Source organism: Lynx rufus, unplaced genomic scaffold (assembly GCF_022079265.1).
Source record: "Lynx rufus isolate CCGP_SWC_20201006 ecotype Redwood Valley unplaced genomic scaffold, mLynRuf1.p SCAF_3, whole genome shotgun sequence".
Lineage (NCBI taxonomy): Eukaryota > Metazoa > Chordata > Mammalia > Carnivora > Felidae > Lynx > Lynx rufus.
In genome coordinates this window covers 15,604,272-15,620,872 of record NW_025814845.1, presented here as the reverse complement: position 1 = coordinate 15,620,872, position 16,601 = coordinate 15,604,272, and positions in this window count along the sequence as shown.

The following is a 16,601-nucleotide window of genomic DNA, read 5'->3' as shown; positions in this document are numbered from 1 at the left end:
GGGAGGCATGCAAAGAAGCAGAAAAACATGTCCTGAAATAAAGAGAAAAATCAATCAATTGAAACTGACACAGATGTGACACAGATGTTAGAATTCGTAGACAAGGATATTAAAACAATTATTTTAAATGTACTCCATATGTTCACAAAGCTAAAGGAAGAATTGAACATGTTAAGTGGAGATGTAGAATATACATAAAAATAAAAGAGACCCAAATCAGACTCTGGAGATAAAAATTATAATGTGTGAGATTAAAAATACACTTTATGGGGGCGCCTGGGTGGCGCAGTCAGTAAAGCATCCGACCTCAGCCGGGTCACGATCTCGCGGTCTGGGAGTTCGAGCCCCGCGTCGGGCTCTGGGCTGATGGCTCGGAGCCTGGAGCCTGTTTCCGATTCTGTGTCTCCCTCTCTCTCTCTGCCCCTCCCCCGTTCATGCTCTGTCTCTCTCTGTCCCAAAAATAAATAAACGTTGAAAAAAAATTTTTTTAAAAAAATACACTTTATGGGATTAATGGAAAATTACACCCTGAAGAAGAAAAAAAATAGTAAACTTAAATATATAGCAATATAAACTATCCAAAAGGAATGCAAAAAGAAAAAGAGAATGAAAAAGTAAACATTGATCGCCCTACCATGTTCTTATTTGGGAGGACTCTCATTTGAGTCCCTGAAAGAGAAAAGGGGGCACAAAAAATTATTTGTGGCAGTAATGGCCACCAATTTTCCACATTCGAAGGTAATTATAAAGCAATATATCCAAGAAGATCAACAAACCCCAAGTAAAAATTAATTTAAAAAAAACTTAAAGAAGACTACACTGAAACCCAACATAATCAAATTGCTTAAAACCAGCGGTAAAGAGAAATATTAAAATCAGCCAGAGGGGAAAAAGCGACATATATGAATTACCAGAGCAAAGAGAGATAATATGAATTATAATGTGATATCCTGGATGGGATTCTCAAACAATAAAAAGACGTTAAGTAAAAATTAAGGAAATTTGAATAAAATATTGACTTCAGTTAATAATAATGCATCAATATTAGTTCAATAATTGTAACACATGAAGATGTGATTAACAGGAAACAGAGTACACGATATATGGAAACTCTGTACTATCTCAGCAAATTTTTGATAATTCTAAAAATAAAAGTGTATTTTTAAAAAATGTTTATACAGAAGAATAAAAATAAAGATAATCACAGATTTTTTGTCAGAAATGATACAAATGAGAAGATCAGAGGACAAATCTTTAATATAATGAAAGAAAATTATCAACCTAGAATTCTACCTACAATAAAATGTCTTTCAAAAATATAGAGTAGGTAATTTTTCAGTCATACAAAAGTGAAATAATTCAATACTAGCAGACCTTAATGATGAGAAAAGTTAAAGGAGTTACTTCAAGCAAAAAGAAGAGGGGACTAGATGAAAATACGGAATCAAGAGCATGAAAAATGGTAGACACTTGGGTACCTATATAAGATATTCTTATAAATTATATCTCATCAAAAGCATTTAATTGCTAAAAAATATGGGGCACCTTGGTTGCTCAGTCAGTTAAGCATTTGGACTCTTGGTTATGATCTCACAGTTTGTGAGTTGGAACCTGAATTAGGCTCTGTGATGATAGCATGAAGCCTGCTTGGGATTCTCTCTCTCTCCCTCTCTCTCTGCTCCTTCCCTGCTTGCTCACTCTCTCTCTCAAAAACAAGTAATAACAATAAACCTTAAAAAAAATTTAAAAGTAATTAACTGTGGTGCGAAAAAGACAGTATATGTAAAAGCAAAATTATCAAACCCAAATTTGGTTATTTGATAAGATCAATAAAATTGATGAACATCTAGACAGACTAAAAGGGAAAAGAGAAGACACAAAATTGCTACATCAGAAATAAGAAAGATGATATCACAATTCAACAGATATTAAAACGGTAATGGGCAATTTGAATAATTTCATACCAATAAGTGTACTAACTTAGGCAAAATGGACAAATTATTTTAAAGTTACAAACTACCCATCTCAGTCAAGGAAAAGTGGATAACCTGAGAAGATCTTTAAGTAGATGACTTACTTAAATGATAAATTTGTCATTAGAAAAAAAAAAAAAATCCAGGGAGCCTCGGTGGCTCAGTAGGTTAAGCATCTGACTCTTGATTTGGGCTCAGGTCATGACCTCACGGATGGGCTGTGCGCTGAGAATGGGCCCTGCTTAAGATTTTCTCTCTCCCTCTCCTTTTGCCCCTCTCTCACTCATGCTTGTGCACATGTTCATGTGTACTCTCTCTCTCTCTCTCTCTCTCTCAAAACAAACAAACAAAAAGTCCAGGCCAAGATGGCATTATTGGTGAAGGCTTCTAGGCACAGAAAAAATTACAGCAATTTTACACAAAATCTTCCAAAAGAGTGAAAACGAGGGAATACTTCCTAACTCATTCCATGAGGCCAGCACTATCCTATTTGAAAACCCAGACAGAGACATTAGAGGAGAATATAACTACAGATGAAAATCTGCAACGAATATTGATGCGAAAAATTATTTAAAAAATTTTAGAAAATAGAATCTAATGACGCACTGAAATAATAATGTATCATGACCGAGCAGGGAGTATCCAAAAATGCAAAAATTGGCTTATTATATTAAAAACCAATGTAAATTACCATTTTAACAACTAAAATTAAAAAAAATACAATTAAAACAAGTAAATATACAACCACACAATCATTTTAATACATTAAAGGAAACTATTTGACAGGTTTCAACATCCATTTTTGATTAAATAAGAACTCTTGGCAATGAAGGGAACCCCTTGTATCTGATAAAGGACATCTGAGAAAATTCTCTAGCAAACATCACGATCAATATTGAAAAACTAGATGTTTTACCTCTAAGTTTAGGAACAAGACAAAGCTGCCTACTTGCTACTGAATATGTTACTGTGGGTCTGATCCATCATAATGAGGCAATAGAAAAAATATAAAGACATCCAAATGGAAAGGAAGAGCAAACTGCTTTTCCCCGGTTGGCATGATCATCTATGTGGAAAATATTACATAAACTAACAAAAAGTTACCAGAACTGAGTTTAACAAGGCGCACTGTATGGAATCAAGAAACAATAATCAATTGTATTTATGTATATATATGTTTATAGGTTAGCAAAAAATAATCAAAAATTTAAATTCAGTAATCATACCGTTTAGATCAGTATGAAAACATATTAAATGCATAGTGGTAAATTTGTGAAAACATGTGTTGTAATTGTACATGGTAAATATAAAACATTGCTGAGATAAATTAAAGGTGCCCTAAATAAAAGGTGATACACATATCCCCCACTTTTCAAGAGTTCAAGTTAGGCCATTTTGCTTTATGAAAGACCTACATCAGTATGGTAATGGCTTTTTCATAAAACCAAAAATCCTCTTTGGATTTCTTTCAGTTAGCAAAAACTTAATATAGGTCTTTTGTAAAAGTGAGGTGACCTAATGTGAACTTTTCTTTTTTTTAATCCGAGTTAGTTAATATATAGTGTAATAATGGTTTCAGGAGTAGAATTTAGTGATTCATCACTTTACATATAATATCCAGTGCTCAACCCAACAGGTGCCTTCCTTCATGCCCATCACACATTTAGTCCATTCCCCTGCCCACATGCCCTCCAGGAACACTCAGTTCTCTGTATTTTAGAGTCTCTTACGATTTGCCACTCTCTCTGTTTTTATCTTATTTTTCCTTCCCCTCTCCTGTGTTCATATGTTTTGTTTCTTAAATTCCACATATGAGTGAAAATAATGTATTTTCTTTCTCTGACTCACTTATTTCACTTAGCATAATACATTCTAGTTCCATCTATGTTATTGCAAGTGGCAAGATTTCATTCTTTTTGATCACTGGGTAATATTCCATCACACACACACACCCCACATCTTCTTTATCCATTCTTCAGTTGATGGATATTTGGGCTCTTTCCATAATTTGCCTATTGTTGATAGTACTGCTATAAACATTGGGGTGCCTGTGCCCCTTCAAATCAGCACTTTTTTGTATCCCTTAAAAAAAAGAGTGGGAAACTCTTGAGGCTATTTTGCCGTATCAAAGGTTTCGTAGGGACACTCTGCTTTTGGATGATAAAGGAAAATACTATATGCTATTTTCGTGTTTCTGAAGGCTCAAAATTGTGACAGTATCAATTTTTCCCAAATCAAACAATAGATTTAATAAAATCTCAATCAAAATGTCAGCAGACTATATTATACAAATTGACAAGTTACTTCTATGATTCACTGTAAAAGTCTATGTAGTAAAATGTAATGTAAATAACCAAAACAACTTTGAAAGGGAAGATATCAAGACTTACTATAAAGCTTTAGTAATCAAGACAGTTTAGTGTTGGTATAAAGATAAGCAAATAAATCAATGGAACAAAATAGAGTCAGAAATATATGGGCATATGGGCAAGTGATTTTTTTTTTTTTCAGAAAATTTTTATTTTTTATTTTTTAACGTTTATTTTTGAGACAGGGAGAGACAGAGCATGAACGGGGGAGGGTCAGAGAGAGAGGGAGACACAGAATCTGAAACGGGCTCCAGGCTGTGAGCGGTCAGCACAGAGCCCGACGCGGGGCTCGAACTCGCGGACCGCGAGATCGTGACCTGAGCCGAAGTCGGACGCTTAACCGACTGCGCCACCCAGGCGCCCCCAAGTGATTTTTAAATTAAATGTACAAAGGCCATTCAAAGGAAAGTATAGTTTTTGAAAAAAAATTTGCTAGGCTATTGATATTCATGTGCTCCCCCCCCCACCAAAGAACTTCGATCTATACTTTGTATCATATACAAAAATGAACTAAAAATGGATCATGGGCCTAAATATGAAACCTAAAACTATAAAACTTCTAATAAGGAACAAATGAGAAAAATCTATGACCTTTGAACAGGAAAAGATTCCTTGTATACAATACCACAAGCAGGATCCATATAAGAAAAATTAATAGATTGTACTTCATCCAACGTTTAAAAACTTCTGCTCCTTGAAGGACACTGTTAAGAGAATGAAAACAGAAATTAGACTTTAAGAGAATTTTTTGCCAATCATCTACACTTGTAAAAGTCTATATCTATACTATATAACAACTCTCCAAACTCAATAATAAGAGAACAAAGAACCCAATAGTAAATAGGGAAAAAGTTAAATAGATATTTCACACTGAAGAAAATACAGTGGCAAATAAGCACATGAAAAGTTGTTTCACATCATTAGTTATAGTTACATTCAAATTAAAACCATGAGATAAAACTGCACATATATTAGAATGGCTAAAATGCCAAAGACTGCTTACTGCTAGGCATTTATTTATTTACCTAAGAGAATGGAAAGCATAGGTTCATAGAAAGACTTATACTTGAATGTTCACAGCATCTTGATTTACTACAGTTAAAAACCAGAATTAATGCAGCTGCCCATCACAGATGAATGGATAAACCAATTGTGGTATATCCATACAGTGGACAACTACTCAACAATAAAAAGGACTGAGCTGTTGAAACACACAAAAACGTGGCTAAATCTCAAGGAAAATTATGCTAAGTGAAAGAAGAGACACCACAAAAGACTAAATACTATATAACTCCATTCATGTAAACTCTAGAAAATGTAACTTATTTTTATTGACAGAGCAGACCAGGGGGTGCTTGGTGATGGGAGGGTGAGGGTGGGGTGACATGTCTATAAGGAAACTTTGGGGGTGATGGACATGATCATTATCTTTGTTGCGGTTTTGGTTTCAAGGGAATAAATACGTACCAAAATTGGTAAAAATGTATACTTTTCAAAAATTGTATAGAATATTGTTTATCAATCATACCAATCAATAAAGCTGTTAAAAGATAGTACCTAGCACATGATAATTGCTTAGTAAATAGAAGCTGAATAAATAAATGAATGAGTGAAGTAATGGATGGATTAGCACTATTTGAAGAACAGGTAAAGCACGTGAAACATAACTAGATTATATAACAAAATGACTCTTGGGAAATCATCAATTATCATTCATTTACCCCCTCTCAAAAAATCAGATAAACAATATCTAGATAAATGGAAAACACCTATTTTATTTCTTTATAGCAGTATGAATGCTGATCTCCATATAGAGCAGAATTGTGAAGTGACAAGAGGAAGAAAAAATCTTTTTCTTGTTATTTTAGTATTAAGGAAAATATGTTAATTCTGAACAAATGAACAATCTATATATAGTGTTCGCAGTAACTCTTATTAATAAGTATATGCATAATCAGTTAAAGAAAATCTACTATTTGCCAACTACTTAAAAAAAGTTTCCTGTTTCTTAAAATCTATAATACAATAACTGGGGAGGATCATTTTTATTACAGGAAGATTGTTCACTTTACAAGAAAGTTCACAGAGGAATTATTGAAATATCAGTATTTGCCAGTGCATTCAACTGTTAGTTATCAGATCGTTAACTACTTTATAGGATGAGTTAAGCTGGAGAGAAAATGAAGTTAATACACAAGAATGGAGTATAGGAACTACTTTGAATTAACTGTACACCAGAAATAAGATTTTTAAATCTTGGGAAAAAATAATATTTCAATGGAAAAAGTACACATTTTTAACAAAAATTCAGATTACAGTACATTTTAAGATGATATCTATAGTGGGATATAGTATGAAGGGGTACATGTGTAGAGGATGGTTGGACCAAAGACACCAGTAAGCTGACAAAGGTTTGACAGATTGAATGCATATCTTATTTAGTTAAATATATTCAGATCAGAACCACCAGTGCCTCTCATATCAAAAAAAGGTCATGTGTGAGGATATAAACCTAAGGCTCAATTTTTCTAGACCTTCTTAGACTACCTTGCCCTGGCAAGTTATGTCTTCATGGGACCAAGGAAAACTAGAGTTGATAAGCCAAGGACATTTCTTTCATTCTCATTTGCTGTTGTGGCCCAAGCTAAGTGATCTGTGAAACTACACTGGGTATTTATATATGACTTCAATAATCTATAAAATTGTGATATGTGAGCATAGTTTTCCATTAGCATGCAAGTCAGAGAACCAGACCAGAGCCAGGTCTTTTTATTTCATTTGTTGAAAAAGTGAGATATACTTATGTAGCCACCATTTTGCTGGATCTTACAAGCCCTCCATTCTGCTATAATGATTCCACTCTATATCACTAGAAAAAGCCAGGAGGAATCTCATTTGTGTTCACCGATAAATCTTTTCAGAAACAACAGATTAAAAACAAGCAAGCAAATCAGCAAACCAGAAATACCAATTCCCTTAATCTGTTTTCCCTTTATTGGAAACCAGTACATTCATTGGTCACTGCTGACATTTTCATTGGTAACACTTCCAACATACATTGATGATGAGTCATCAGTGGTATATGTTGGTAGTACCCTTCTGCATACTATTGAATTACACCAGACACTCTGCATCCTGTAGAGTACTTTCCTCCCATAACATCTTTTTTCCGTTGCATGTCATATTTCATATCCTTTTGTTAATGTCTCATGGTTCAGAAAGGTCAAAGCAGTGTTGCGTTTTGCTCATCCAGCCAACCAACGTGTAGAGAACTTTCTCCTAGGTGACAAGGAAACAATGGTTAACTAAGATAGCCAGGTCATGTTCTATGAGACTTTTAATAAGGGAGTATCACACCTTGGAGACAGGTATCTTGACCCACCAGGAAGGATGGTGAGGTAGAGTGGGGCTACACCATGAAGTCTTACCCTAGAAGCAATGGGAAGTCATTAAACTATTATAGGAAATACATGGTCGTATTTACTTTATGCAAAAGGTCTCCCTGGTTGCAGTGGGGGGAAAAATAAATGAGGGGAAGCAGTTAGCCTCCTGCCTGAGCCTGCCTACAGCAGAGAGAAATGCATCAATCTGAGTTTCAGCGGGAAACAAAAAACAAGATGGTGACAAATTGAATACAGGTAATAAAAGATTGCAAGATGTTAGGGATGACTTCTCACTTTCTCTGACAAAGGAAGGAGAACCTCTTGGTGTCATGACCCTTATAGGACCCCAGAGTACTGCTTGCCTTCCATCAATATGTAATTTTTAAAAATAGTAAGCCACTATTTTTTATTGATTCCTTCCTATGTATCAACATAGTGTTAAATTTCTTAACTGATAATAGTGCATTTAATTCTCTACACAACTCTATGTGCTAGATGCCCATTATCCTTCCCAATTCAATGAAAAGAAAAGCGAGGAACTGAACATCGAGTAAATGTGTCCAAGGCTATTCAGCTAGGATGGGTCAGAGCTGGAATTGGTAGCCTGGTGATGTAATTCTGGAGGCCTCATTCTTAAAAGTGCTATGCTAACCTAGTGAAAATGCTTTCTCAGTTTGTACTTTTTGTCTCTATATAATACAGATATAAATTCATGGAAGGATGTGTATATGTATTTCCATTTTGCGTGGAGTTATTAATGATACACATAGATACATATGTGTCTGTCGTGCTTGTGTTATTGCACATGTATGTGTAAGTGTGTGGTGTGTGTGTTCATGTGTGCAGGTGTAGATCTGTGTTATGTATATGTGTTTGTGTACACTTTGTATGGGGTGGGGGGGTGGTATATGTGCACGCATATCCACGGTAGGCTAAGAGAGAAATCACTCTACTTTGACAAGGAAGCTTTTATTCCACGTAGGCCTCTTATGCCCTGATCCTTTTTTTCATTAACACAGTCATTTTCCATTTGGAGTAAAGTGCAAATTATTTTAAAGAAGATAATCTCTCAGGTCTCTAGCATTATACTAAATTATTTTTATTGTACTACTTCTGAAATATTTACATGGTTAAAGCTCTTATATAATATAAAGCAAAAATAAGTTTATAAATTAAATGCAAACAAAAAAACATCTAAAAGTAACAGCATTAATGTATTGTGATGGATGATGTTGTTTTGCTGAAACTAAATTCCTCTAATATGAATATAGCTTTGACATGCTATGGCACAGTTTGTGTTTTTTAAAAAGCAGTTTATCTAAAATTCCTCCACCATTTCTACTCTTCACAAAATTTTGAACTCTTTTTTTCACTTGATGAGCCTTAATGTAATTTGGCCTACACTTGGTGATAAAGCAACATTTATGTATTAAATCATTTTCTTCCTTTTTTTCTTCCTTCTCGTTAGAACACAGTAATTAAAATAGCATTACATAGAAACTAATGTTGGCACTAAAAATGCTTGCATTAATCAGTTATAAGTTAATATGTTCTTACAATATATTGTGTTTATTTATACCAACCAAGTGAAATATAAAACTTTAAAAGAACTCTTTTAGACTTCTTGAAGCTCTGTTTAGAAACACGGCCATAGGATTCTGTGATCTAATAGAGGCTCCTTAGAATCTCACACAAACAAATTTCTCTCTGACAATACCACCATGCTGTAAATTGTCTCAGATCCATTAGAATCCCAGGAAGGAGCACAGGTTGGCCTTAAGCTGTCCCCCGCTCCCACCATCCCTACCACCGAGCTAAAGCAGTCCAAACCACTCTCTCTGTAATTATACAGATGTAACACCTATGATCATTGTCTGCATAGCCTTCGGTTGAATAGCACAATTTTCGTTCATCCATCGCTTCCACAAACATACGTTTTTTAGGCCTTTTCCTTGGCCCTGGAGACTCACAGATGGACAAGGTGCTGTTTCTGCCTCAAGGAGCTTAGAACATCTCTAGATGTCAGGGATACAGATACTTTATCCAGCCTGTGTCCAGGGAGAGTATCCTGGAAGAGTTAACCTGAGAGAGCTAAGTTCTGAAAGATAAGCAGGAGTAAGTGAGAGATGGACAGAAGAACATTCTGAGCAGCAGAAGCAGCAAGTGACAAGAGAAATAAAAGCAGTTGAGTTTGTGTGGATCAGAGTGCCGGGGGAGGATGATGAAAAAGACCATGTCACGAAGTGCTTTCCACACCGAGTTTAGGGGTTTGGAATTTTGCTCGGAAAGCCATGGAAAGCCTGTGCTGAGTCTCAGAGAGATCAGCAACGTAGGAAATAGTATTTTGAAAGTTCAATGAAGGAACGGTATGAAAGATAGATGGGGTTTGGAGGGGCAGCACAGCCCGGGTTAGGGACGCAGGTTGGGAGGATGAAATAGAAATATGGTGGTTGTGTCGCCTAGAGAGCGTTAACACAAGGATCGAATTCACGAGACTGAAAATTTAAAAAGATGCAATTTTGTTTGACTTGCTGAAGAACTTGAAAACGCGCTTTTTTTTTTTTAAGTCAAGATGAAACCCTACTTCTTGGCTTGGACATCAATAGGGGATGGAGAGTACTCTACATTGAGCGCTCCATAAATGCCAGATACCAGAATGAGTGTTCCACATTTATTATTTCACTCCATCTTTACACTACTTCAAGGTGGATACTGTTGTCTCTCTCTCTCTCTCTTTTCAAGTTGAGGATCCTGACAACTCAGAGTGATTTCACCACTTGCCAAGTTTGAATCTTGTTCACTGAGCTAAAAAAATACAAAAGGGACAATAGTCATCTGGAGAATGAAGATGAGTTTAAGTTTGGACAGGTTGAGTTTGAGTCACGCCTTAAGAAAGACACACAGCCGCACAACTCCAAGGAGCACCATTCACAAAGGCCATGACCAGTGCACTCTGGACTTCTGCTGTCATACCTGCAGGTGGATAAATTTGGTATGCAGCTGTATATGCATGTCTGGAGCTCAGCAAAATACACTAGGCTATAGATTTATATTTGGAACATGAGGCTATAGTCTCTGGGAGATAAAACATGTTCAATAAATATTTATTGGGTAGATGTCAAACCGATGATAACTGAAGCCTTGAGTATGAGTGAGATCATTCTAAAAGTATGTATAGAGAAGAGGGTTGTAATACATAAACATTTCAGGAATAGACAACGGAAGGAAATGCCATGAAAGGGATTAGCCAGAGCAGTAAGATGTAAACCTACTGTGTGTTTCAGAAGTTAAAGGAAGGGAAGTTTTCATAAGAACGTAGTCATCAAGGTCAAATGCTTCCAAACCACGTGGAAGATGACAATGAGGAAGATGACGAAACTGGATATGGGACTCAGTGGCAGTAAGGTCTGAGAATAGCCTTGATGCATGAAAAGGAGTCCAGACTAAGGAGAGGTTGGGAGAATCTACACATTGGAGGCTTATTTCAATTTAGTATTTTTCACTTGCTTCAGATCATAAATGATTCTAGGGAGATTCTATAATCTGGAAAGTCTCTGTCAAGTCAGAGGTACTCTGTCACAGCACAAATTTGCCAGGGACGATCTCACGGTTTGAATTTAAAGTTGGACTTAGTTATAATTATAGAATTTCAGACTCCATTGGCCACATATTTGAAAAAAAGTGATATGAAAATCCCAGCGAGCAGTTTGCCCTCCTTGCCTTAGAAAGAAATAAAGCTCAAAAAGTTCTATTCCAAGTATTACACCTAGACTGGTGCCATTTTCTCTATAATATATTGTCTTACTAGGTTCAAATATTTGTTGTGTTTAAACAGGGCTCAAGGCAACCTCAATCTTTCTGGAAATAATCCAAGAATATATAAGTTTTTTGAACACTGATAAACATACTCAGAAGTACAACATAAAAAAATGCATATATTTGGGAACCACATGCTAATATAACAACACTGTTAAACCATATGGACTTTGCTCAGATATATTTTCCCTTTCCCAGCTGGTTATTAGCAAGAATTAGAGCCTCCAAGGTCTCTGTTCACACAATTAAGAAGTGATTAAGAAACTTTTTCAAAATCAAAGTTCGTTTTCATTTCATTTTCAAAATCAAAGAAACTTTATTTTTTTTAATTTTTTTTAATGTTTATTTATTTTTGAGACAGAGAGAGACAGAGCATGAATGGGGGAGGGTCAGAGAGAGGGAGACACAGAATCTGAAACAGGCTCCAGGCTCTGAGCTGTCAGCACAGAGCCTGACGCGGGGCTCGAACTCACGGACCGTGAGATCATGACCTGAGCCGAAGTTGGCCGCTTAACCGACTGAGCCACCCAGGCGCCCCTCAAAGAAACTTTAAATTGATAAAAAGATCCAAGATCGTTGGATGGCTTTACTAGTTTTTGACCTAGGGAGTTATCACCTTATCTATCTGTCTTCCCATTTGAGACAGATACAGCACAGCTGGGAGAACTAGGAACCTTGCACGAACAGATCCAGATATGACCAAGGCTCCAACCCTAAAGCTGAAATGTGACCTCCAGACTGAAGGAACTATGCCTTGGTCTCTGGATCACCATCAGCCTCAGTCTTAATCTTGGAACTCAGGGCAGCAAATGAGCTAACTCTTCCCAATTAGACTTTGAAAGCCTAGTGACAATAGCTTTTTTCCGGCATTTACCAACAATGATATCTGGCGGCCGTGTAGGCTGCCTTTTTTCCTTCCATTATCACTTTTTCCTTCCATTAGCTCCCCTTCCCAGCAACTTAGTGACAGGAATGGTTTTTCTCTGGGATAGATGAAGAGACAAGATGAGAAAGATTAAGAGATACGTTCAAAGTCACACAGTTAATAAGCAGCAGAACCAAGTTTATAACCCATCTCTCCTAACCCTGTGAAGTAGATCAGGCAGCTACCCATTGTAGGGAAGCATGACTAAGAGAGTAGAATTAATTCCCTGTGATGATTTTCTGATTGCTGAAGAATTAAGGCAGAAAACTTTTTTTTCCTCTTATGGGGAAAATAAAAAGTGAATATAGATTCTTTGTAACTTCTACCATCGAGAGGTAGAGTCTAATTTCTTTCACTGTGAATCTGGGGTACTCTTAGTAACTTGCTTGAAAAACGGAATGTGGTAAAAGTGACATTCTGGACTTCTGAGGGTTGGTCATGAGAACCTATGCAGCTTCTGTCTATACCTCTTGGAAAGCTCAGCATGGGAGAAGCCGGTTGCCATGTAAGAAGTTCTGAGAACACCTTATTTAGGGAAGTTTAAGCTAGCTATGTCAAGAAGCTGCATGGGGAGAGAGGGATAACAAGCTAGCCCCAGTTGTCTCAGACATACCAACCCACGGACCAGAGTTTTGAATAAAGATGCCATCTTGGACGTTCTATCTCAGGAGACACTGTATGGAAAAGAATTGAAGCATGCACCTGATAAAACAGAGGTTTTTAACATTTGGCCCACATTGATCCTGGGTAAATCCACTTGAACTACCTTTACTGACTCCCAGTAATCAGGAAACAGGAATGAGACATTCCTATGCTAACCTGTCTGAATTGTAAGCATAGTAAATAGATGTTTAACACCACTAAATTTTGAGGGTTTTTTGTTTGTTTGTTTGTTTGTTTGTTTGTTTTTAATGCAGCAATAGATGAAAAGAGCCTCTTCGGTAAAGCCTTTGATACGACTTCATGATTAAGTATCCTTCAAAATCAGAATTGTTAGGCATGGAAACAACACAGGAAAATCCAGTTATCCAGAACTCTTGGGGAATAAGTTCATTGTGGATGATGGAATGATTGTACTTCAAAAGATGGAGGTGATCAGTCTTTCAAATGCTTGTGACATTGTATTGTTACTGTTTAAAATGAATGATTATACATACAATCGCTTGTACATTAAAAAAATACATAATGAGCACATATTATGTGCCAGACTTAATGCTCAGCACATGGTAAGAGTCTTGCTCTAGACAGAAATAGCCTTTGCTTCCACAAAGTTTACACATTAGTGGGGGAGGCAGAGATACTAAGCTATCTACCCAAAGTTATGAAGAAGTTAAGTTATAGAGCCAGGTTTCCTACCCACGTCTGCTTGACTCCCAAGTTCATGGGAAGATATTTTGCAAGATGGTATAGCTGATATATCAATGGCCCAGTTCATGCTTTGTTTTTATTCCTTTTTTTAACATCATTTTAAGTATTGTCTTTTCAAAAAATAGTGGCACTGAAAAATTATAATTACATCTGTTTCCAAACTTCCAAATAAGACAAACCAAGCTACATTGTAGGCGTGAATGTTACTTATGTTTCTGCATGGTCATAGCTAGGACTTAATCAACAAATCCAAATGAAGCAAACTGTTTGCAGTCATTTAAGATGGCATCAGTGATAATAATAATGATTCCTTATACTTTTCTGGTGCCTTTCATCTGAGGATTGCAAAAGGCTTTACAGACATTAATTAAGCCTTACAGGATTTCGATGAAGTCATGAAGCAGTTTAATTACTGTAATATATTGAGATTTTAAATAAAGCAAAAGCAACTTCAAAATCACATGTTCTTTTCAGAATCACTCTTCTTTGCTCTTGGTAGCGTGGACCTAGGAATTTAGGAATGACTTGTATTCCTTCATTTGTTTCCCAAGGTTTTAAGATATTGTTACACTATAATGTATTCCTCTTTCATATTGGAAGACACAAGATCATGACGCTGTATATCTCTTGGGAATTAACTGATCAACCAACACATATTTCAAGCTTAATAAGTACTGGGCACTGTGCTATTGACTCATAAGAACAGAGACTATAACACCTGTCCTCATAGAGCTCCCAACTCAGTGAGAAAATATGCAAATAAAATATAATAGAGCTGTGCATAAACTATTATTCAAACGTGTAAAAGTGTACCTAACTCTGAAAAATAATAGGTAATATCATGCACGGCCTATTATGTTCCACCCTTCTAAGACGTCACATACAGTAAATGCTTATTTTTCACAGCAATCCTAATGTGTAGGCATCATTAGTTTCCTAATTTTACAAGCAGAAAACTGAGGCACGGAGAGCTTGAATAACTTTCCTAAGCTCATCTAGCTAGGATGTGGATTAGACAGCTCAATGTTATTAAATAATTGCCTTAGTGGGAGTTCGAGAGAAAATTAACTGAAATGAAAAGAGGTATTGGTTATAGAGAGAAAGTGAGAAAGGCAGAGAGAGGGAGAGAGAGAAAGAGAGAGAGGTAGGGAGGGAGAGAGAGAGAAAGTTATTGGTGTAAATTTCAGACTGTACTCACATGAGAGACTGAAGTGATATGGAAGACATTGTTGGTGAAGGACTTAGAAGATGTGAGAGGTCAGCATGTTGGTTAAATCTCTTCCGTTCATATTGAGGGTCAAAAATTATGACTATAGTGATAGTGAAGAGGAATGTTCATCTATAAATGGGAAGGGAGTACTGAAATGATAAATAACAACACCAAAAAGCAGAAGTAGATGATGATGCCTGATAATATAAACATTAAAGAAGGTGGGGTCTTTGAAGGAGGAAAAGGGCTTGAAAGAAGCAATGGGGAGTTAGGAGGGAACAGACACTATTTAAAGGTCATAAGCTATGCAGAATTGGGAGAAATATAGCCCATGGCTGAGACAAGTAAGGAAACAGAGTTCTCAGAGGACATCTTTTAGCTGGAGAAAAAAAGAAAAAAGAGCATTCAGATTTAAAAAAATGGAAAATATAGATAGGTAGGATATTTTGTCAGTGATGAATTGTCCTTGGTCACAAACAATGTGACAGGGTTTGGGAGGGCATGGGTGTGAGTTTGGTCTTAGAGACAGAGAGGAAAGGATGGAAATGAGCTTCTGGGTGAGGGGCTTTGAAATACATGAGGCAGGATGAAGAGTGGTGTATGATGACATTCCAGGTTTAGTAGCACTTGAAGACTTCAGAGCTGCTGAATTTGACCTAGAGGGAACACTGATTTCCCTGAGCTTAAGCAGAGATCACTTCACTCATCCAGGCAATTGTTCTCATCCATCTTCTGTGTACTTGTGGCAGCCGGGACATGCCAAGTGGGAAGAGTCACTTAACTCACTCTCTTTGTATTTTCAGGTAGTGTTACCATCATAAGAATAATATTCCTTCTCTTTATCTTCACTTATTCCTTCTCTTTGTCTTCAACTTTTTCTCATGGAATGGCAATAGTCATTGCTCCACAATTGCTCAGCAGGTAAGGTAGTCTATTCAATAATTGCAATACTGTGGAGTTATTCTCCCTTCTTCCCTTTCCCCCTAACATGGTGATTTCTCAATCTTAGGCAAGTATGTGTACTTTGTAGGCACTATCCCTCAGCCAGGCTGACCCAATTCTAAACTAAGTGGGAGATATGGGAGAATGATTATGGGACAGAGAGCTACAGAACCCTAATTGTTTGGAAATCCCAGCCAAGTCCTCCAATCTAGTCTTTTTTATTCAATTATGAAGCTAACAATTTGATTTCCTTCTTCCTGTGTCTATCTCATAATGGGTTCTAAATCTTGATTAGAAAGAGGTATGCTATGTTTTGATTCTTTAAACCCCAATAGCTATAATAGAAGACTTGGGCCCCTGCCCAATGATGGAAGCACTGTGATCACCTAGAGTATATATACTTAGGGCAGCTGTTTACACTGTTGAGGAAAAGGACTGAGAAATTTATTCTCGGAAACTGGCATGTATTTGACACAGAATACATGTGTAATATATGTGAGATTTTCTTCCTCCTTAAAAAAAAAATGAGGCCTTTGATCATTGATGATAACTTGTTCCATAACTGAGGATCCTAGATGTTAATGATACTAAAGAATTCTGAATCATCATGTGGAT